Source organism: Cervus canadensis, chromosome 14 (genome assembly GCF_019320065.1).
Source record: "Cervus canadensis isolate Bull #8, Minnesota chromosome 14, ASM1932006v1, whole genome shotgun sequence".
NCBI lineage: Eukaryota > Metazoa > Chordata > Mammalia > Artiodactyla > Cervidae > Cervus > Cervus canadensis.
Genome location: NC_057399.1, coordinates 43,167,936 through 43,192,618, shown reverse-complemented (window position 1 = coordinate 43,192,618; position 24,683 = coordinate 43,167,936). Strand labels below are relative to the sequence as shown.

At 43.7% G+C, this 24,683-nt stretch overlaps 1 long non-coding RNA gene across 2 annotated transcripts in view; it reads right to left on the bottom strand.

The window, feature by feature from the left end:
- LOC122453305 overlaps positions 1 to 24,683 on the bottom strand; it is a 181,224-nt gene that overhangs the window by 56,583 nt on the left and 99,958 nt on the right. The window lies entirely within an intron of this gene.

The following is a 24,683-nucleotide window of genomic DNA, read 5'->3' as shown; positions in this document are numbered from 1 at the left end:
GTCACAAAGAGTGGGACACGACTGAGTGACTAACACTTTCACACTTTCCAATTTATAGTCTTGAATGAGGCTCTGAAGGATCCTCAGGAATCGCCTGGCCAAGAGCTACACCCTACAGGGCCTCAGAGCTAAGAGGTCTAGATTTCCCAAAAAGGAACAGGTGCCAGGTCCCATTCTGCCCAAGCCAGCTGTCCTTGGACATCTTTTAAATTCTGAGAGTCAGTTTTCTTATTTGAAAAATGGGAATTATCATCCTCATCGGGCTTCCTTTCTGGAACTATATTAAGGAATCAGTGAAACAGCTTCGCAAACTCTCTGAGGCCTCTAAACCAAAGTCATGCTACCTGGGCCCCAAGTCCTGCTGAATAAACTGTAGATGAGACATTTTAAACACCCTGGGCCTCAGTCTCATCAACTGTGAAAAGGGTATAATACTCATACCTGCATGGCAGGGTTCTTGAGAGATTTGACTCACACTAAACACATAGGTGCTAATAGTGCCAGGCACATAAGAACAGCATAAATGTTAGCGCTTCTTCTACTGATTAGCATTGTTGTTGCTGTCCAACAGGAGGAAACTCAATTCCAGGGAACCTGGTCAAGGTCACAATTCTATAGAGAAAGTATAATGAACTTTTGCATTTAAGCCCCTTTCTGTAACGTCATAGGGTGCTTCCTCCAGGTGTATATTCTGGCAGGGTGTTACCTAGAGTGGTATTGACAGTGCCTCAAGGGAGAAAGGACTTCTGACTGGAAACTGTAATCGGTTGAACTAAAACCAGCCAAAGCGCCCCCAGGATGGGTCGCCACCTTCACAGCAAGGACTGGACATCAATAATCAACAGCTAAGAGTAGGCAGGAAAAATCCTCCAAGAGGCGTGGTGGGAAAGAGTGCAGCAAGGTCACCGAACATTCTCAGTATGAGGGAAAACAAGAGAAGCCCAACTGCCCTCCGGCTGACCTTGGGCTGGGAAGAAGGCTATAAAAAATGTCATTCTGATGGATGAAGAGGTGATAAGGTGTGGAGTGATGGCCCCACTTCATCTCAGGGTTTGGTGTGTGTTCTTAGGCGCTTCCCTCCTAAGGGCCGAGCTTGTAAATCTCAGGCAGGGTTGGTCACTATAAATATGGGGTTGGTCTGGAGCATGACAGCTGCTTTGTCTTCTAATGTGAGTACTCCGTGTGCAGGGACCCTCTGCAGGGGCTGAAGAACTTTCTGAAGAGAGCATAGGAGTGTCCTGCCCTACTTCCCAGCCCACCCACTTGGCCACGGTCTTTGACCTCTCCCCTTTCCAGGTTCCATATACCACTTTCCTCAACCCCTGTCAACCAGATTTCTACCCACTCATGTTTCATAACAACTGGGGGCTTACTGCTTTTACTTCCTTGGGGAAAGCAATCAGACATCACCCAGTGAGATGCTGAGGAGATGCAGAGAGAAACATCAGTGTATCTTTGCCTACGGGATGGAAGCTTCCACAGTGGTCAACAGGAACCATTTCCTGCGGCCAGGTCAAAGCACTGGGATACTGGGGAGGCAGGGGTGTGAGGACTAAGATGCTGGTGTGGGAGCCTTCTTGTTCACTCTCTCCTCTCTCTCTCATCCCCCTATCCTCTTCTTCCCCTCTTCCAATCCTCTGACTTTTCCTCCCTTTCTTTCATATATCATTTTCTCCAAAATGTGAAACTCCTTTCTGGAGTTTCACAGAGGTCAAGTTATTTTACTTTTTTCCCTACTGCCATTCAAATTATACTGCGTAATTACGTACATCATTACAAAAGCAAACATTACAATTTTTAAAATTAGTTTGATATACAGCCCATGTTTTTAGGCTGCTTTATAAACTGAAACTCCTTCCCATTGATGAAGAGCGGACTGACTATATCATTTCTCAGGTTCCTTCTAGCACTGATTTCCCAGGAAATTTTCAGAATCCACTCATGCCTCTTCCTTGAAATGGGCCTCTCTAGAGGTACAGTCACTTTCTCAAAGGAAATGTATACCAAACCATGTGAAATCAGGGAAAGACACCAAGAAACATAGGAAAGGCTGGCAAGTCCTTTGGGGACAAAGCATTTTCATGTTCACCAGGCCCCGGTTCTTAGGAAGGTGCTTCAAGAAATCACTGTACAAGTACTGAACACAGGGCTTCCCTTGTAGCTCAGCTGGTAAAAAAAATCTGCCTGCAATGTGGGAGACCTGGGTTCGATCCCTGGGTTGGGAAGATCCCCTGGAGCAGGGAATGGCTACATACTCCAGTATTCTGGTCTGGAGAATTCCATGGACTGTATAGTCCATGGTGTCACAAAGAGTCAGACACGACTGAGCAACTTTCACTTTCACTTTCCTGACCAGAAGCCACAAGGCATGGCAGCAAGACACCACCTCCCTGACCCATAAACCTCTCTCTCTCTCTCTGATCCCAAGACCTTTTCAACCAGGTGCTTCAGTGACAAGGGTGTACATACAGTTCACATGGACCTTATCTGGGGCCAAGGCAATAGCACAGAGACCCCACAACCAGAATCAGTCAAGTTTATCTACTGAGACACCTGCCGTCTGAATTAACATCCTAAGGGAAAATAGGATAATTCTTGGTTGGTGTCTCATGCGTTAGATGTAGGTCAAACCTGCACCAGCCTTCCCTTGAACTCCAAGGAACTATGTAGAAATACCAATCTTCTTATTACGTTGCTGACAAAGATACCTATGACTTTGTCCCTGCTGGAATGAAAACACACACAGCAGGTACTATTATCGCTATTAATAATACACTAAGTGGATCCAAAAGTGCCCGCATACAGAAACAACAATCAAAACCCCAAACCAGTGAGAATTAACTTTGAACTTTGCAGTACACAGTATATCACACTCACACAACCAATTAAAAAGGCATGTCATCTTGTTTGGAAAGTATCTATTGATTTCCCGGTTCATCAGATCAGGTTGATGTTCTTTCAATGGCCTCGATGACATCATCAATATTTTTCTATTTAGAATAATGACTTATTTTATATGCCAACAGCTATAAAAAACAACCCACCTATATATATTTCTATTGACACCAGCTTAAGAGCCATCTGGCTTTCTCTCCTTAACATATGATATTGGTAATCTGGGGCTAAAGAAATGTTTTGGTCTTGTCATGAGACTCATTTAGAGACCACAGTAAATTTGTTTAGTTTAAAAACCAACCACTAAATCATATTTTCTCTATTAGAGTCCGATGCTCTCCGCTGCATTTGGTGTCCAAATTACATTCATTTTAGAGTGAATTACATTCATTTCAGAAGCAGCCCCCAACTCCCTTCTCCCCCCTGTCCAAGAAGGCAATATACTCACCAGCTGTGTGATCTTTGGCAAGTGACTTAATCTCTCGGAAACTTATTCTTCCCATTTATTAAATGGGGGGGAAAAGTGCTAGGTTTCTCAGGCACATTACCTCTTCTAAACCTCACAGCTGCCCCAAGAGGTTGACACTGCTATCAGACCAATCTTACAGGTGGGAAACTGAGGCACAGAGAGGCTAAGCTGTTTCAGGTGCCTGAAAACAACACAGCTGGTATGTGTTGAAGCCAGAATTGTTGTGTTTGTTTACTCGTTAAGTCGTATCTGATTCTTTTGCAACCCCATGGACTGTAGCCCACCAGGCTTCTCGGTCTACAGGTTTTCTCACACAAGAATACTGGAGTGTGTTGCCATTTCCTTCCCAACCCAGGGATCGAACCTCTGTCTCCTGCATTGGCAGGCGAATTCTTTACCACTGGACCACCAGGGAAGCCCGAAGCCAGAATATCTGACCACAAATGTTTATAATCAATTGCAGCTGCCTCAAGTGGGCTATGTGGACATTCAATTACATAGTCAAAACACCACACCACCAATTTGGGCACTTGATAGGTGTTAAAGAGGCATTATAGCAGGGGGTAGGGAGTCACCCCACCAGAATTCAAATCCCAGACTTACTGTTTAGTGCTTATATAACACTGGGCCAACAGCTAACCCCTATGTGCTTCAGTTGTCTTGTGAAATGGCAGTGATAGAATGACACCTGCCTTGTACGGTGTTGCTGAGGGTAACACAGCCTAGGACATATACAGTGCCTGCCACAGAGTTAGTGCTCCATAACGATAGCTATCATTACTCACCAGTACTGCATAAATGCTAGGCTTTGTTCCCCCTCAAATCCTTTGTGTCGCCCAACTGTTTTCAACATACAGTCAGCCTCAACCTCTGACTTGTGTTTGAAACATTGAATGTCGTTATGGCTTTGCAGGAAGCTCCCTGCTGGAAGAATTTATCTTTGTCTGTTTGGCTAATCTCTCCACTCCATTTTTATCTTCCCTTTGCCAAGTCCAAGCCTCAAGGATTCAGTTTTGCCTCTATTAAAATGAACCTGGCCGCCCTTTCTCTTTGATTAAGCAGTGGAAGGAAAGGAAGCTGAGGGCCTGAGGCCTCAGGAAAGACTTCTTGGGGAAGAAATTGAAAGCAGAAGGCTGGGGTCTCAGTCTGAACTCTGTCACTAATCACCCAGGTGACCCTGGGCCAGTCCCCGCTTGCTGGGCCTCAGTTCCCTATCTCTACAGATGGAGACTGGGGAAGCAACGTGGTTCTCATGCTGTGTCCCATGGAGCCTGGCATCTGGCGGCAGTGCCCATGGGGCTGCTGCAGGCCCTGGTGAAAGTGTTAGTTGCTCAGCCAACCCCATGGACTGTAACCCTCCAGGCTTTTCTATCCATGGAATTCTCCAGGTAAGAATCCTGCAGTGGGTTGCCATTTCTTTCTCCAGGGGATCTTCACAACCCAGGGATTAAACCCAGGTCCCCTGCATTGCAGGCAGATTCTTTATAGTCTGAGCCGCCAGGGAGAGGGGCCTGGGGCAGAGGTCAGAATCAAGCAGCTCACGCTCAGCTTGCAGATGAGTTTTTTCCTTGACCTGTATAATGGTTTTGTTTTCCTTACCTATTGAGTTGGTTGCTAAGCTTTCAAAATCAGGAGTTTTTAAATCAATATTAGAGCAGTCTTAGGTTTACAGAAAAATTGAGCCAAAAATTAGAGCTCCCAGATACTACTCTTTCCTCTCACTTCTCTCTGGCTCCCAGTTTTCTTTATTATTATTAGCATCTTGCATCAGTATGATATATTTATTGCAACTGATGAATCGGAATTGATACATGACTATTAACTAAAGTCCGTAGTTTACATTGGGGTTCACTCTTCGTGTTGTATATTTTATGGTCATGCCATGTACCCAGCCTTGCAGTATCACTCAAAGTAGTTTCTCTGCCCTAAAAATCCCCTTTGCTCTCCCTATTCATCCCTCTATCCCCCAACCCTTAGCAGCCACTGATCTTTTTACTGTCTTGATAGTTTTGCCTTTTCCAGAATGTTACATGGCTGGAATCAGACAGTATGTAGTGATTTCAGATTGGCTTCTTTCACTGGGCAATATGCATTTACGATTCCTCCATGTCTCTTCATGGCTTGATAGCTCATTTCTTTTTAGCACTATGGATGTCTCACAGTTTATTTATCCATTCACCTACTGAAGAACATCTTGGTTGCTTATAAGTTTGGGCAATTATGAAAAAGCTGCTATAAACATTTATGTGCAGGGTTTTGTGTGAACACAAGTTATCAAATCATTGGGGTAAATACCAAGGAACATCATTGCTGAAGCATATGGTAAGATTATGTTTAGTTTGGGAAGAAACTGCCAAACTGTCTTTCAACGTGGCTGTGCCATTTTGCATTCCCACAAGCAGTGAACGAGAACTCCTATTGCTCCACATCTTTATCAGCATTTGGTGTTATCAGCGACTTAGCAGCAGCAGCAGCAGTGTTTGAAATTTTAGCCATTCTAAGAGGTGTGTAATGGCATCTCCCTGTTTTTACTGGCAATTCCCATGGGTCATATTATATGATGTTGAGCATATTTTTATATGCTTATTTGTTATCTGTATATCTTCTTTAGTGATGTGTCTCTGCAGATCTTTGGCCCATTTAAATTGGGTTGTTTTCTTATTGTCAACTTTTTTTTTTTTTTAGCAGTGTCCATCACAGAGCAGCAGTTTAGAAATCAGGCGCGTTCACGTATTCTAGCTTCCTGGCTTCCCTTGGAAGTAGATCTGGTAACACTGGGACCCATTCCTGCAGGGCTGAAGCCATCTAGTGGCTGCCTCTTAAGACCAGGGACACTCTCTCCATCTCAACAGAGATCTACCCAGCTCACTTCACTCAGCTGAATGACCTACCTTGAGATATTTGACCAGTGTGACTCTGGCCTTGGGAAGTTCCCCCTTTATCTGATTTCTACATTGGGTTCCACATAGGTTTGCTATGTGTAAAAGAGACATTTAAAAAGAAAATCAAACTTAGATGATCTTCCTGCTCTTTCATACAAGAACTATCCATTCATTGTTGTCTTTGACTTGCATGAGGAAAAAAATAATTTCATAAACACTCCCTGCATGGCATCTTCTAACTGGTCTTTGAGCCTATTCTGATCCACACCATGGAACACAATATTCACATGAGGGTCACCTCCCATGCCATTGTGTCCACCAGACGTACCCCCATGGCAGTATTTTTGTGGGGTCACTGCCTATGCAGGGACGGGTGTTAGAGTCATCTTACAAAGCAAAATAATTTAAACCCCAAATAATATTTGAATAAATATTTAAATAAATTTAAACCCCAAAGGTCTTTATACAGATGAATCACCCTTCCCTGGCAAGGGACTCCCATGTGAAGGCAGGCCAGAATCAAGAGCAGGAGGAAACAGTAGGTTGGAACAGCAGATTCCTGCCTCTTGGCTCCTACTCATTCTGAAGCATAAATCTACTGAGTGGGATGGTGGGCAAACTTGCCAGGATCATTTGAACCAGGGGTCCCCAACCCCCAGGCCACAGACCAGTACCAATCTATGGCCTGTTGGGAACCAGGCCACACAACAGGAGGTGAGAAGCAGGCAAGTCAGCAAAGCTTCATCTGTATGTACAACTGCTCCCCATCATTCTACTTGAATCATCCTGAAACCATCCCTCTCCCCATCTGTGGAAAAACTGTCTTCCGTGAAACCAGTCCCTGGTGCCAAAAAGGTTGGGACCACTGATTTAAACTGCTCTTCTTTCTCCCCTGAACTGGTATAGTCCACTTTCTTTAAGGTATACATGTATGCCATGAATCTCTTTAATCAAGGCCATGGTGCTGCTGGGAAAAAGATTCTCAGGTTCTAAAAAGCATCAGCAAAGACAAAATCTTGGGTACATAGAACAGGACTTCACAACATATTGGAGAGAAGGAAACATTTTTTGCATAAATGCCTTGTCCTCAGGCTAAGTCTGGTATCCTGTTGTGGATACCTGTTGCAGTGATGTGTATGGAGGCCTGTAAAAAGTTTGCTAGGGCTACTGTTACAAAGCACCACAAACTGGGTGACTTAAACAACAGAAATTTATTGTCTTTTACTTTTGGAGGCTAGAAGTCTTAAATCGAGGGGTTGACATACAACTCAACAAGAACAATAAAACAAACAGTCCAGTTGAAAAATGGGGAGAGGACCTAAATAGATATCTCTCCAAAGAAGAAATTCAAATTGTCAATAGGCATATGAAAAGATGCTCAACATCATTAATCAGTAGAGAAATGCAAATCAAAGCTACAATGAAGTACCACCTAAGACCAGTCAGAATGGCCATCATTAAAAAGTCTACAGGTAGCACATGCTGGAGTGGTGGGGAAAGAAAAGAGAACCCTTCTACACTGTTGGTGGGGATGTACATAAGGGCAGCCACAATGGAAAACAGTATAGAGGTTCCCCAGAAAACTAAAATTCAAATTACCATACAATCCAGCAATCCCACTCCTGTGCATATATTGAGACAAAACTATAATTCAAAAAGATACATGCACCCCAATGTTCATAGCAGCACTATACACATAGCCAAGACATGTAAACAACCTAAATGTCCATTAACTGATGAATGGATAAAGAAGGTGTGGTACATATATACAATGGAATACTACTCTCCCATAAAAAAGAATGAAATAATGCCATTTGCAGCAACATGGATGTGACTTTATACTAAATTAAGTCAGAAAGAGAAAGACAAATACCATGAGACATCAGTTATACGTGGAATCTAAAATATGACATAAATGAAGTTAACTACAAAACAGAAACAGACTCAAAAACATAGAGAATAGATGTTTGGTTGTCAAGGGGGTGGGGGGTGAGGGGAATGGAGGGAATTTGGGGTTAGCAGATACAAACTATTATATATAGAATGCATGAACAACACGGTCCTATAGTATAGCACAAGGAACTATATTCAATATCCTGGGATAAGCCATGATGGAAAAGAATATAAAAACATATAAGCATTATAAGACTGAGTCACTTTGCTATACATTAGAAATTAACACAACATGGTATATCAACTATACTTTGAAGTTCCTTCTGAGGGCTGTGAGGGAAGGATCTGTTCTAGGCCTCTCTCTGCAGCTTGTAAATAACTCTCTTCTCCCTCTGTCTACTTATATCATCTTCCCTCTATGCATGGCTTTGTGTCCTAATTTCCCCTTTTCATAAGTACACTAGTGCTACTGGATTAGGGCCCACATTAATGACCTCATCTCAATCTAACTAATTATAAGTGCAATGACCCAATTTCCAAATAAGGTCACATTCTGAGGTACTGGGAGCTAGGACTTCAACACTGAAATTGGTGGAGGAGGTGGGGGGGGAGGGGGGGATACTCTTCAACCTATGATGAGGCCTCTAGTGTAGGAGGGCAGAAAAATCCCTTGTCTCCATGAGCCAGCTGAAAGCAGGTCATCAGGAAAGTGAGTTCCAGAAGAAAGACCACAGAAGCAAAGCTTCAGGATGGCATTCTCAATTTTCTCCATTGTTCTAGAGTCTCACTCATCTTTTTCAGCTAATATAGACAGGGTAGAAATTAAGAGATGCTAAAAGTTAAAGGAAATTTATTGTAAGTCCTCAAACTCTGCTCCAGTGTTTCCTCAATTCCCATGATACCTTTATAAAAGTTGTTCTTAATAGCTGCACAATGGACAGCCCCTTCCAGTGGTGGTCTTGACCAGGTCAACAGGGCTCTGAAATATAGGACTGTCCCACCCCTTGCACAGCATTCAAAGTCCCAGAAGCTGGTCATCGGACTTCCTGAGCTCTGCACTATTCTTCATTCTATTGTCCTGACAACCTCCATCACCTGCCCCAGCCACTGCTTCACCCCAATATTCTGTCTATGCCTTGTGCCTTCAGAGACTCACAGTACTTTTTCCCTGGTGATCCCATTTCACCAGCTTCTCCTTTCAGCTCTGCTTTCATCTCACGCCCTATGGATAACTTTTAGGAGTTTCTGAATAACAAGGACTTGAGGGCACCCTTTTCTGTGCAGTCTCTCTGCTTGACTGGAATCTATTTTGTTTCCTTTCTTTAGTGAAATAGTGAAGGCACAAACTAAAGTTTAAATGGGTGTTGGGGGAGAGAAGGAGGGGTGGAGTGATTCACAGTGGGTCTGAGAAGACAGATTAGCCTTTCCCAGGAGATGGAGAGTTGGATCACTAGTGCTGCCTAGTGGGGAAAGCATAGGCTTTGTCATAAACAGACAAACAGATCTTAACTACACCAGTGACTGGAAGAAGGTCACTACATCTGAGTGTGGCTTCAAACATCATCTAAACACTGACAACTCCCCAGTTTGTATCTCCAGGCCTAATCTTCCTCCCAAATGGAAGGTCAAAATTCCAATTTCCTTCTAGACATTTCTTTTCGGTGTCTGATAGTCATCTCAAACTCAATAAGTCTAAAAGCAAACTCTTAATTTTACATCAAAATCTACCCTTTACCCAGTCTTTCCTATCTTGGTAAACAATAAGTCCATTTTTTCAGTACGCAAAACCATCAAAAATTTTCAGAGTCATCTTTGACTTCTTTTTGTTTTTATCACATCTCATGCTTTTATCCATAAAAATTTAAAGAAATTTTTCTAAGGAGGTACAAACTTTTAATATTATGTATAAAATAAGCTTATAAGGATACATTGTACAATACAGGAAATATTGCCAATATTTTGTAATAACTATAAATGGAGTATAAACTTTAAAAATTTTGAATCACTAGATTGTACACCTGTAACTTGCATAATATTATACATCAACTATACTTCAATAAAACTTTTTAATTAAAAAATAAATCTTTCTAGCTTTACTTTGAAATATATCCAGAATCTATATGCTTCTCACCATCTTCATTTCTGCCACCCCAGCCTGTGCCATTATTCATTACCTAGATTATTAAAATCACTTCCTAACTAGTTTCTTTACTTCAATCCTTGGTCCTCCAGGTGATTTTTTTTTCAAGACAGTGTTTAGAGCAGTCTCTCAAAAACATACATCAGATCACACTACTTCTCCACTTAAAACCTTCTCTGACAGACTCTCAGCTGCCCCCCAACACCCATTCTCCCTTTCTTCCTCTAATAATAGACTCTCCAAAATGTATCTGAATAATGGGTAAAGACTGCATCTTCCACCTCCATAGCAGCTGGTGTGTCCCTGAAGCTAGGCTGGAGTCCGTGTGCCATGAGCAGATGCAACACGTATAACGTCCAGACTAAGCATTGAAAGAGGGGGACAGCTCACTGCTTCTCAGCCCTGCCTACTGGTGCAGTGATGTCCACCCTCACATGGCCACTCTGACAACCCTGGGCTTCCCACCTCTGGATATCACCTGAGAGGACGAGACTTGCATCTCGTTCCATTCCTACGGCAGCTGAACATGAACTCTAGCTTCACACCCTCCAGGGCCTTGATTCTCCATCACTGAGTTGGCCACAAAGTTCATTTGGGTTTTTTCCTGTAAGATGTTATAGCAAAACCCAAGTGAACTTTCTTTGGCCAACCCAATAGAATAAAAGCTAAAACCTTCCAGGGACCCGCAGAGCCCTGTGCGATCTTGCCCTTGACAAACTCTCTACCTTCATTTCTTCTCCCCTTTGCCCTTGTCCTCATGCTCCAGCCACCAAGAATACCATCCTCAGGGCCCGGCTTACGCGCCACCTCACCAGCGAGCCTGGTCCTGGCCCCTAGTGGCAGCGCACATCCTGCTTTACTTTTGCTCACTGCTCTGATCGCTTCTTGACATGTAACTGTTGTCTCTCTCTGCCCTGCCCTGTGAGAATGGGACCTTCTTGAGAGAGGAAACTTGTGGTCTGGTTTGCTGCTTTTAACAATGCTAAACTCTCCAACGTATTTATTGGCTGAATAAATGAACAATGTTTCCTCACCTGTAAAATGGGGACAGGAATTTCTGCCACACAGGTTCGTGCTGAGAACAAGTGGACATGATGCCAGTGGCTTCAAGTGGAGTCTGACACCAGGTACATCCTCAGGAGACATTAGATACCCAACTGAAAGACAAGCTTTGGCGCACAGATGGGTGCGTTCTCGCAGGATGTTTCTCTATTTAAACCTCAAAGTTTTATTTTTCATCAGAGACAGCCCTTTCAATTAACATTTTCTGTGTTATGAAATCTCTCTGTTCATTTGTTACTACCTCCCAATTTCTCTCACATCTGCCCCTGTTCCCTGGCAATATCCATTTGTTGGCTCTGTCATTGATTCGGACATCTCTGAAAATTGGCAATGCTGTTTCTCATCATGGCTGAGATCATATCCAAGCCTGGAACTTTCAGAAACGAGAAGCATCCCTGAGACGGTGACCTCAGGGGACACTCCCTGCTGGTCATCTCTTTCAAGCTGGCGAAGGGAAAGCATATCATATCTTGTATTTCTCCAACTTGAACAGAGCTATGCTGATTTAGCACAAATTTCCCATAAAAAGCTGACCCTCAGGGAGCAGAGACTGAACTTGGAAAGTTTTATCCCCAAAGCAGAATTTGTCGTAAAGTTTTGAGTGGCTGAAATGTGAGGGACTGGGGCTGTTGGAGTGGGGTTGAATGGCAGTGGTTTTATGGCTCCTGTGATTACATTTCCTCCCCTTGAATGCTCGACTATTCCCCCACGTGCCACACTTCCCCATGAGCCTCAGCCAGAAGTGTCATTACCCTGCTCACCCACTGAAAAAGAAGATTAGGACTGTTACCAACAAAGCTACTTCCCATGGTAAAAAGAGACTCTTGGTTCAAGATTTCCCTCCACGGTCACTGATGGGGACAGTTCATTTCTTCTCCACTAGCCAAATGCTGTCTCCTGATGCACACATGTGCATCCCACTGAGGTCAGAGAGGCTCCAAACACATTTGAAGTCTCTCCTTGGTGGAAAGATAGTGGAGTTGTAAGGACAATCTCCAGAGCAGGGTGTGTGTGTGTGTGCATGTGTGCGTGCGTGGGTGGGTGGCTGGGTGGGTGTGTGTGTGTACGAGACTGCATGGGTGGAAGATTCTTACCATTTTTGAATCTTTATAGTTTAAAATCAGCCAACCTACTTGTCCTGGGAATCCTTTAACATCTATGCTCCAGTGTAACAGCAAAGATGATGGAAAAGTTCTTTTGACAGCAACCGCCAAATTTACAAAACTGAGATCTGAGGATCAGGAAGTAGACACAGAATAGGTGACAGCAACAAGACCTGTGTTCAAATCCCAGTCCCATCGCCTTCTACCTCTGTGGTCACGGGAAGGTTCCTTACTTTTTCTAAGCTCTTTCATGCTTTTCTGCCTTTTGGTCTGTAAAATGGAGATTAAGGTATGTAAAGGCCTTGCATCTAATAAGTGCTAAAATGGAGACCATTATCACTCCATCACAGGAGCTAGAAGATGTTATGAACACAGTTCCCTCCAACGCCAGCCATCTCAACCACACACACACACACACACACACACACACACACACACACACACACACACACACATCCGACCAACCAAGCCTCCCAGGTGTGCTACACTCCCATAAGAGCTACTTTCTGGCCTCCAATTCCTTCCCATTCACAAAGCTGGGAACTCTTTCCTCTACCTCAGTGGAGACATCTCTGGAGGGCCCCAGGCCAGTAACTTATGTGACTCAGCCTCCAGCAATTCTCAATGCCTGCTCCCACTTGGAAGTACAACTGGATTCTACTCTTGCTTCCATTCTTGCTAGCCACTGTAAACTCTATCCATTCTTGCTTAATGTGACACATGACACCATACAAAATGATCTTCAATCTTCACAAAAGTATAAAACTCAAGTAACATAAGATATAACAGATACTCTCTTAATATTCCATCCTAATGCATAATAGTCTTTGTTAAAATCATCTGTTCAATGATTCACTTCACATCTTCTTCCTCCACTAGATGGTAAGCACCCTGAGGCCTATTTTGCTCCACATAGCACATTGTCAGAGCAATTACAACAAAGCAGCCTTCAGTAGTTATTTGCTGAATAAATGCAAGAACAAGAATCTTAAAATACTTTGAAAACTGTAAAGCACGTGCTAATGTCAGATACTATTATTATTATGAAACATCATGCAAATACCAAGTGATTGGTTACGGGGCCACCCTGCTCAACCAATTTATATATGTATTTAAAAAGCTTTACTTTCCACCATACAGTTTTTAGGCACATCATTTCTACATAAATGAGTATGATGTTTTCAGACATTTCTAAAGAAATTCAGCAAAGAGCCCTGATTCAAAAGTATCAAATCCTGCATTTTAATGTAGTGTCTTCAGAAAAATAGATTCTCTTTTTGATTGGGCAGGTATATGTGGGCTACTGACATTTCATTTTATTTACGCACTTACCAATTCATTCATACACTGAAAAAAGTGTTAGTCGCTTAATACTGTCCGACTCTTTGCGACCACATGGACTATAGCCCACCAGGCTCCTCTGTCCATGGGATTTTCTAGGCAAGAATACTGCAGTGCATAACCATTTCCAACTCCAGGGGATCTTCCCAACCCAGGGATCGAACCTGGGTCTCCCACATTGTGGGTAGGCTCTTTAGCATCTGAGCCACCAGGGAAGCCTCATACACTGAAGGAACTATTTATTAAATTTCTGTTTGGTGCTGGGCACTGTATCAGTTATTGAGGAGACAATGATAAATACGGCCGATGGCTCTTGTGTTCAGCTCTTTGTCTAGTGTGGGAGCCCAATCTGTGAGTCACAGTTACGACGATGTGGTATGAACTGCACTGGAGAGGCACAAGGAGCAGTAGAAGCACAGGGGGAAGGGTGCTGATTTTGGAATGGGTGAAGGATCATAAGGAGCCTTTCAGAGGACACATTGGCTCCCAGTCTTGGGATGAATATGGGTTTCCCAGGTAAACCAGGTGAAAGAGGTATATTACAGGAAGTGAGAAGAGCATGTTTTTTGATGAATAAAAGAGAACAAATAAATGAAGAGACAGCTGCAGTCACAAAGGAAATAAGCCTAAGTGATCTGCCACCTTGTATTTCAACCATGTGGCTAGTTATGGATGGAGGTGGGTGCAATGAGGTGCTTTTAGCTCCTTATGTTGCCCAAGTAGCAAAAAGGGTACCCAGTGACCATGAAAATAGGAGGGATATCAAGGAAGGCATTTTAGGCAGATACTAGCCACTTGCCCACTTCCAGGAGGAGGAAAAGAAATAATCTTCAGTGTAGTTTCAACCAATCTGAAGATGTCAAAACACTACAGAAGACTTAATCTTCAATTGTCACATAGATGTTCCAAAGAATGCATGGAGGGATGGCCATTTTCTTCCTCTCCAGGATTCATAAATAACACTTGGGTTCAAAGCAGGGGACATTGTTAAAGACAACATTATTCTTCCAGAAAGCCAAACCAAGTGCTTTTGAAAGGCTCTGACTCCATTCTGAATGTAATCTATGCATTTAAAATCATTTTCTGAGCTGGGACAATGACACAAACATCCACACAACACAAGCTGCTGCAGATACAGTTGGGCTGCCTGGTCTCGTTGAGCTGAAAAGTGCTATTTCAGGGTGTTTTCATTTAAAAATTCTTCTTTTTATTTTTTAAAGAATTCTTGTTATAAATAAAAAAATTATTATTATTCAAGTGCATGCTGAAACTGAATCACACCATTCTTACATAATTTTTCATTGGATTGTTGCAACCCATAAAGAAATCCAATTAAATTTCCCTTGCAGGCACAGGCCTTCATTCAGGGGGCCTTGAAAAAGCTGGTTTGTTGTATTGTATGGCAGGTCGATGAATCAAGAAGCAGAGAGGGCCTGTCCCGTTTCTTGTCTTGTGTGACATGATGTGAAGAAAGTCTGCCAGCAATGTTTCAAAGAGCTGCATTATCAGACAACATAAAGGCCCTCCGTCCAGCCTTTCTGCTCTGCACTGCGAAATATGCACACACTGCATCCGATGAGCAGTTTTGAACACTGTATGGTTAACATACCGCTTTTTGGTTCTCCGGAGCATCCCCACTCTTATCCCAGACATCAGACCAATGTTAAGCAGGGAGTGAGCCAGAGATAAGATAAGGTTTTAGAAGATACTTTAAAGGAATGTCCCGGAAACCAGACTATACAAACATGTGTTTTCATTACCTGTAAAGAAGGCAGAAGCCAACGTGTCACCAAATTATATTATTTTATGTTAATCTGTTTCTCAGTTGCTATCTGGATTGTTTATGTGTTTTCTCTTATTGATTTATATATCTTGTGCAGTCTCAATTATTTCCAGACACACAGGATTTTTGTTTCTAAAGGCACATTCTGCCTGAGTGGATGCAGAGACAGAGGCACTTTCCCCACCCCCTCCTTATCTTCCCTCTAGTATAAAAAAAAGCTCTTCTAAACTTCTACCATGGAACTGAAACTTGCTTTACGATGTCACCCATGTTGAAGAATTCAGCCTTCTTGCCACCTGTCACACTAGATGTGGAAAACTAAGGTCAGAGTCAAAACAAAGAGATAAACACTGCTGGACATGAGAGAGAAAGATGCTACTCTTCATATACCTTAGCCAACTACTACCTGGAAATGATTTTTCATTCTTTTCACCTATTGGCTTTTTATTTTTGCTTTGGTTTTGTGTTACTTTTCATGGTCTTTCAAAAAAGTAGCAATTGCCTAATTCTTTCGAGCATCATTTATCAGCAAACACAAGAAGCTTAGTTCAGGAAGCTGGGGTTTGCAGGACACAGATGGACATTCAACGCCATTCTTTCATATTCTCGCTCTCTCTCCAGATACATCTCACAATCAAATTTTCAAAATAACTCACTTATGCTTTTTCCTCATGCAAGGAATACATTTGTCTTGCTTTAACACAATGATTTAACTAGTGACAAGACACATAGGCAGATATAATTGTTTTCTGTAAAAAGAACCTCGGGAGCAAAGCAGGCATGAGTGTTGTCTGTACTCAATAATTGGAAAGGCACACCAGGCTTTTCCAGATACGGCGTCTGCAAATTTATTTATGTGTCAGAAATGTTTCTTTAAAGTTGGAATTCCAAAGTGAGAGCTTGTGACGAGCACCCTTCTTCCCAGAAGGTCTAGTCAGAGGAGGAACAGGGGGGCTGCCGAAGCCCAGGGTGCGTGCAGCGCACTCTCTCCTTTGCTTCTGGTTTCTGAATGTCTTACCACAGAAAACGTCTTTATTTTTAAGTGCAGTTCTTTAAGCCAGAAGCCATCCATCTGAAAAGTAGTTGGGACAGTCCCTCACAGGCAAATCTTCCAAAACCCAGGTATGGTGTCTGTCTGTCTGTGCAGGCCTGTGTGGCTTCCCTTCAGAGGAACCCTAAATTGTTCTTCAGATCACCAACAAACCCTTCTCACCCATCAAGTCCTAATTGGACACAGATTCTCTCCCACACACTGACCCGGGCTCCCCCAGAAACCAATCCTGATGAACTATCAGATTTGCCCGGTCCTCAAGGGTCACAACCGCAAATCAGCCTGTTGCTGAATTTGGCCCATGCTTTGGGTTTTCATGAAACTTGAGCTCCAGGAAAAGCTCTTAACTTCAAATTCAGTTACAAACATTCCCTCCAAGATGCCTGGAGCTGTGTTCTCCTCACCAGGAACCCCCAACACACGTGCACACCAACAGCACAAATGTATCACACATACACACCAACACACACTGCACAAGCACATCACATGTACCCACATCACATTTACATACATAGCAGAAGTTCAGCATACATATGTATATATCACACCCAGCACACACATACACACCCAACATACCCTGCAGCATACACAGACACCCCACAGCACAAGCACATCACGTGTACACACATCACATACACACACATTTACATACATAGCACAAACACAGCATACATATGTACATACACACCCAGCACACACATACACACCCAGCACAAACACATCCCAACACACCCCACAGCATACACAGACACCCCACAGCACAAGCACATCATGTGTACACACATCACATTTACATACATAGCAGAAGTTCAGCATACATATGTACATACACACCCAGCACACACATACACACCCAGCACACACACATCCCAACACACCCTGCAGCATACACAGACACCCCACAGCACAAGCACATCACGTGTACACACATCACATTTACATACATAGCAGAAGTTCAGCATACATATGTACATACACACCCAGCACACACATACACACCCAGCACACACATACATACCCAGCACAAACATCCCAACACACCCCACAGCACACAGACACCCCACAGCACAAGCACATCATGTGTACACACATCACATTTACATACATAGCAGAAGTTCAGCATACATATGTACATACACACCCAGCACACACATACACACCCAGCACAAACACATCCCAACACACCCTGCAGCATACACAGACACCCCACAGCACAAGCACATCACGTGTACACACATCACATTTACATACATAGCAGAAGTTCAGCATACATATGTACATGCACACCCAGCACACACATACACACCCAGCACACACATACACACCCAGCACAAACACATCCTAACACATCCCACAGCATACACAGACACCCCACAGCACAAGCACATCACATATACACACATCACATACACACATTTACATACATAGCAGAAGTTCAGCATACATATGTACATACACACCCAGCACACACATACACACCCCACAGCATACACAGACACCCCATAGCACAAGCACATCACGTGTACACACATCACATACACACACACATTTACATACATAGCACAAACACAGCATACATATGTACATATACACATAGCGCACACACACACACATACACACACAGCACACAAATACATAGTACAAACACATCACAACACACCCCACAGCATACAGACACCCCACAGCACAAGCACATCATATGTAGACACACATTTACATACATAGCACAAACACAGCATACATGTGTACATGCACACACACCACACACATACAAAGCACATATCACACACACAGATTCCACAAATACATCACACATACACACACAGATACCTCAAAGTACAAACACATCACATGTACAAACACACAGCACAAGGATGTCACATGTACACACACATTTACATATGTAGCACAAACACAGCATACATGTGTACATGCATACACACCACACACACACACATAGCACAAATACATCACACACACAGATTCCACAAATACATCACACATAAACACACAGACACCTCAAAGTACAGATACATCACATGTACACACACACACAGCACAAGGATGTCACATGTATACACAGCATACATTTACATGCATAGCACATTTACATACATAGCATAAACACAGCATACATATGTACATACACATCACAGACACCTCATAGCGCAAACATATCACACATACATACACATATCACTCTCATATACCCACACCAGCTCCAGAGTTAAACAATTTCACTAGAAAGGATAACTTCAAAAAGAACTGGGTTTCAATGAAACTATCTTATCCTTGAGAAGAACCGTAACGGACTGTTAACTAAATTATTTCCCTCAGAAAAACAAGTCACATTCTGAGAGCTTATTAGAAGTTTAAGAATTAGATAAAGGTTCAAATGTTGTTGCTCTTTGTAATGTGAGGTTTTCATTTTCATCAAATAGCATTTATAAAATGTCCACCAACTGGTAGGGGAAATGGAGCAGAACAGAGACTAAAAAAAATGGCCCCTCTCTTTTCTGCACACAGAGAGGGATCTGAAAGAAATGCGGAGCTCTGGGGACCGTGGCCAAATGACTCATGAGCTGGAAGATTAACTCCACGTCTAATCAAGTCACTCATTTGTTCCAAGGAATCTATTTGCACCTCATTTTGCCATTTGTAAACCAGAGCTCCTCATCACTGTGCAAGAAAATTAAATTACCCCAAGTACCTGGAGCCACAGGGGCTAGGGAACGAGGTTAGGTAAAGAAAACATCTGACAGGACTCAGCCTACTGAAAACCTGAGATGCTGGCAAGTCACACACTGAGGGGCAGGCATTAGGCAAACAGGAAAATTAAGGAATTTTCATTATGTGAAAGCTGAGGGACCCGAAAAGACAAAAGGATGCATGTGCACTGGGTGTTGAGATAAGTCACCAATATTCCTCCAATGGGCAGAATGGTCACTAGGAAGGAGATGGGATTTCAGAACATCTTTGATGGATAAAAGCAGAAGGTAGGCACACTGTAAGAAATAAAAAGCCATTTCCAGCACAAGACTAGAAAGATAAAGTGGTGACACTAATTTCTTAGAAGGAGAAGAAGGGGAAAGATAGGACTATGAAGTTCTTAAGGACTTTGAAGTCAATAATAGGAGACTTGGTCCCTCTCTAGGTCTAAAGGAAGAAGAATTTAAGGGTAGGGTTTAGGGATGAAGTTCTGTTGAAAAGACATGTTTCTAAGGCCTGTAAGAAGTTTGAGAGACAAAATCCTAAGAAAATAGAAAAACATCTAGGGGTAACTGGCACTGAAGCAAAACATCAAATGAAGGGTGGAGTGACGGGCTCAACCTCATTCAGCCATTTCTAGGAAATTTTCACAAAGAACCAAAAAATGCCTTAGGAACACACACAGAGACACAGACAACACACACATACACAACTCAGGAGGAAAATTCTGAAGTCCTGACTGTAGCAAACACCTGGGGGCTTCATTTCCTTTGCTGCTGGAAACGTAGGATGACTTGAGAAACCCAGGACTTCCCTGGGATAGTGACATGCTGGATTAAAGAGTCTAGTCTGAAGAGGATTCCCAAGGTAGCTTAGAGTTCCCAGCCATTCTCCTTCACCCAAAACCAGAGAACCTTCAGTTAAGAAGGAGCAGACATTTTGAGAGACTCAGTGGGATTCACCTCCACACCAGGCTTTGCCGGGTAGCCTAGGACCAGAAGACTTGATCTAGACTAGGGAGTGGAGCAAAGGCACCATTAGAAGATGCCACAAGCCATTCAAAAAAACAATTCCAAGCCAGGCTGTTTTTTCCAAATGAGCCCCAAACCACCCGAGAGACAGTGGGGCCTGCCAGGCAGTGACCAAACATTATAAGCAAAATTAGCCAATTAATGGACTCTCTGGTCTCGTGGCTGGACTGCTGCGCTTGCTGCAGCTGAGCAGCCTGGCCTTGGATCTGCAAGGCCGCCCCCTGCCGTCCCCGGGCAGGCGCTCCACCAGGTGAGCGACAGAAGGGTGGTGGAGAGCAGGGCAGCCAGATGGCTGAGCTGTGAGGAGCTGTGCTAAGCTGTTTCTCTGCTGCAACTTGCTCTTCGCACAGGCACTCTATAACCTTCCGGAAGTGATTCCTGATCTGTATGAGAGGTGCCAAGGGCTACCTGAACGAGTGATTGTAACATGATGTCTCTCTTTTTTTCCCCCACATGGAAGCTAGTTTTTGAGAGACTTTTCCAACGATGAACTGAAACCTCAACTAATGCTTCGGGTTGCTATGGCAACTTTTGTTGTTATTGTTAAGAACTGAAAATGTTTGAAGGATTTTCTTTTATTCATCTTTATAACACAACTGACAAATGACCATCAGGAAAATGAACACTATCCCCATCTTCCAGATGGAGAGAACCTGGTGAAGAAGTAACTAGTCTCTACAAGTCCAGAGAGCTAATAATGATTTCAATTTCAATTGAGCTAATAATGATTTCAATTATAAACTGAACACTGTATTCCAACTGTGCACTTTGGGCTCTGTTAAAGAATGCTTTTAAGAGAAAAGAGGCAAAAACACTTCACCTAAATGAAGACAAGTAGAGTTGTTTGTTTTATATGCCACAGACAGAATAAAAATCCCGCCTTTTGTGACATCTGTAATGTGACTGACGTAGGAGCCTGAATCAATGCCACTCCCAAATAGGAAGTCATTATCATAATATCATTTGTAATATTAATCAAAATAGCCCAATTAAAGTCAAGAAGTATGTATCATGTGCTGACTTTTTGCCAGATATTGGACTAGGCTTCTTAGAGATTGTATTTTATCTTTAAAGGGAGGTATTATTCCTATGTTTTATATATGGGGAAGTTGAGAAAGTAAAGGCTTATGAAGGTATAGTTGAAAGAATACCCTACTTCATGCCCCATTTTCCACCTTCCACCCAGAGCTTGAGAGGAAAAGACCTGGTCCAAGAACTTAGTTTGGCCATGACTGCTATGCATAAGAAGGCTCTGTGAAGAGAAAGGAATTTAGAGGAGTTTGTGAGTGTAGCTCATGGCAGAGCAAAAAGCCACAGAGGGAGGAAAAGTTGCAGAGACTGGGAAGAGGTGACATCACCCCTCACTCCTCTCCCTCCACATGCGTGCATGCGTGCTAAGTTGCTTCAGTCATGTCCAACTCTTTTCAACCTCAAGGACTGTAGCCTGCCAGGCTCCTCTGTCCATTGGATTCTCCAGGTAAGAATACTGGAGTGGGTGGCCAAGTCCTCCTGCAGGGGATCTTCCCAACCCAGGGATTGAACACACATCTTACGTCTCCTGCATTGGCAGGTCGGTTCTTTACCACTAGTGCCACCTGGAAACCCCCTCTCAGCCCACCATCACCTCCAAAAACAACACCATCACTCTCTGCAAATACATCTGAGGGAGACAACCCCCAAGGAGGAGGGGACAATGGACCCAATTTTCCCAGGTGCAGCAACCATGGTTCATTTTCTCCATGGCGCTCTGTAGAGACCCCTCAGTCAGTGGGGGAAGGCATGAATCCCACCTTTGGAGACTCTGGAGCAAACAGGAGCTCCAGGACTCCTAGGGACATGCAGGGCATGAATGATGGAACCCATACCACAATCCAGAAAGGGCAGGCTCCATCCACTACGTAAATACAGAAGATACACATGTCACTCAGTTCGGGGAATGAGCCACTCAGTTCTGTCTGAACTTTGCTGAAGCTTCTTAAAGGCAGACAAACAAGGAGCCAGAAAAGCATCTCATCCAAGTCTCGCACATTGTTTCCTGTGAAAGAGTCCTTCCCTTAAACACAGGCTTCTCTCCTGACTAAATATGTCATTTCAGCTGCGCTCATTCTGCTTGTTACCACATCGGTGCTAATTCGAGCATGGCTCACTTCAAAGTTGACACTGATCCTCCTCATAAGCAATTGTTTTGCAGCCAGACCCATCAGTGGCTCCCGTCAGCCCCTTTCAAGCATGGCGCCAGCTTTTCAAAATGCTGACAAGAGTTCCCCTCTGTTGCCTAGGACAAGCCATGGTTGTCCTTTTCAGAGCATGTAATTGTCTCCTGCGGAGAGCAGACCCCCCTACCCCATAGACCCAGCCACCTGTCGTTCCCATTGCAGCAACCGGGTGCTCAGACTTCAGCAAATGCTGGGGAAAGTTGAAACAGTTTTAGAGGTTGAAGCCAGAATACGGTTATGAACCAGAAAACAGGACTAATTAGTGAAATCTACTGGAATCTTTACACTGCAGCCCTGGAAAACATGACCACTGGACTAGAAGGGTTTCCTTTTCTGTTTCTAGGGAAGACCAACCTGTGCCATTCCAACGGCAATTTGATTCCTTTTTAAGGCAATGGTTTTCCAACTTTAACTTGTATCAGGGGAACATGTCAAAAACACAACTTTCTGGGCTCCATCCTCACGAGTCATGATTCAGTGAGTTTGAGGAGAAGCCCAGGGAACCTCTTCTTTGACAAGCTCCCCCATGATTCAGATGCAGGTGGCCTTGAACTACATACTGCAAAAAAATACTGCTGTGGAGTCTTAAGCAAACAAAAGTCTTCTCCCTCCCTTGGAACTCATCTGGGAATTTCAAAAGCTTCAGAAAATTCTTCCTTGTGTCTATTCTCATGGGTGTTAGGACTTAGAATGACAGTCCTTGAAAATAAAGGCATTTTCTAAGTCAGGGGGAGATAAGAGCCAGATGTCAGCCACTGCCTCCCTTCCCTGGCTCCCTCCCAAGTACGTCTTCTGACAGGCTCCTCCTGCAAGGCCTGGAGGACCTACAACCACTCAGGATTGTAGGAAAGAATATCTCCTGACCTCAGTCTCCTACTGGGAGAGGATGGCTCTGAAAGTGAGTTAGTCACCATCCAGACCCAAACCCCAGGGACAGCCCTGGGCTAGGCATGGTCACTGAGCTGCCACCACCTCGGGCCCCCCACCTCCACTTTGCAGACTTGGTCTCAAATCTTGGGTTTCTGCTGTGGCCCCTCCATTTCTTATTCTCCCCCTCATTCTCCCAAACTCCCCTGGATTTCCAGCCCTGACTAAGACAACCCTCTCCTCTTTACTCCTGAGCACCCCGCAGGACCTACAAGAGGTTGCACAAGTCATTAATGTTATTCACCAAGTGTTTCCAGTTCTCAGCCCTCAACCTACCCAATCAGTAGGATTGTACTTTCTCTTGTGCAGGTGCTGGGATAACTAGCACTGGCCAGTGACTTGCAAGCGGAATGTCTGTGGGTCACTTCTACAGTGGAGCATTTCATTATGAGCACAAGACTGCCAGAGCCTTCTGTTCTCTCAAGCAGGGAGACTGGCAACTCGGCCCTTGAATGACCACAACCAGCTAAGCCTGTGGCTGATGTGTAACACATACATAGTATGAGCCTGGAGGGCTTCCCTGGTGGCCCAGATGGTGAAGAATCTGCCTGCAATGTGGGAGACCTGGGCTTAATCCCTGGGTTGGGAAGATCTCCTGGAGAAGGGAAAGGCAACTCACTCCAGTGTTCTTGCCTGGAGAATCCCATGGACAGAGGAGTCTGGGGGGCTACAGTCCATGAGATCTCAAAGAATCAGACAAGACTGAGTGACGAACACCACTACTGTGAGCAAGGAACAAACCTTCATGGTTTTAAGTCACTGAGCATGGGTATTATTTGTTCCTACAACATAATTTCAGTTTGTCTGGGCTGTGAGGGTTGGCAGCTTTTGCTAATCCCTTTCCTGGGCACTTGAAGTCCTTTCCTTTTATCCCCAGTTATCAGCTGAGGTGTTTCCATGAATCAACAGATGGACAGACTGAGCAGAAGAAGAGTGCAGCCCTGCTTGCCACTGGGGTCATGATGCCCTGCACTGCTCACTGACTCTGTTGACTGACTCAGCATCACCTGTACTTTTATACCCTTGGGATACTGCTGAATCTTCAAGCAGGTACTTTTTCTCCTTTCACACAGCATGCTGGTAAGATGACTCTCCTTTCTTTTCTCCAGTCCAGCCCTACTGCTGACCAAAGCTTTCTTGGAGCCTGTTTTCATAATGACAAGGAAAGGAGCTAACATCAT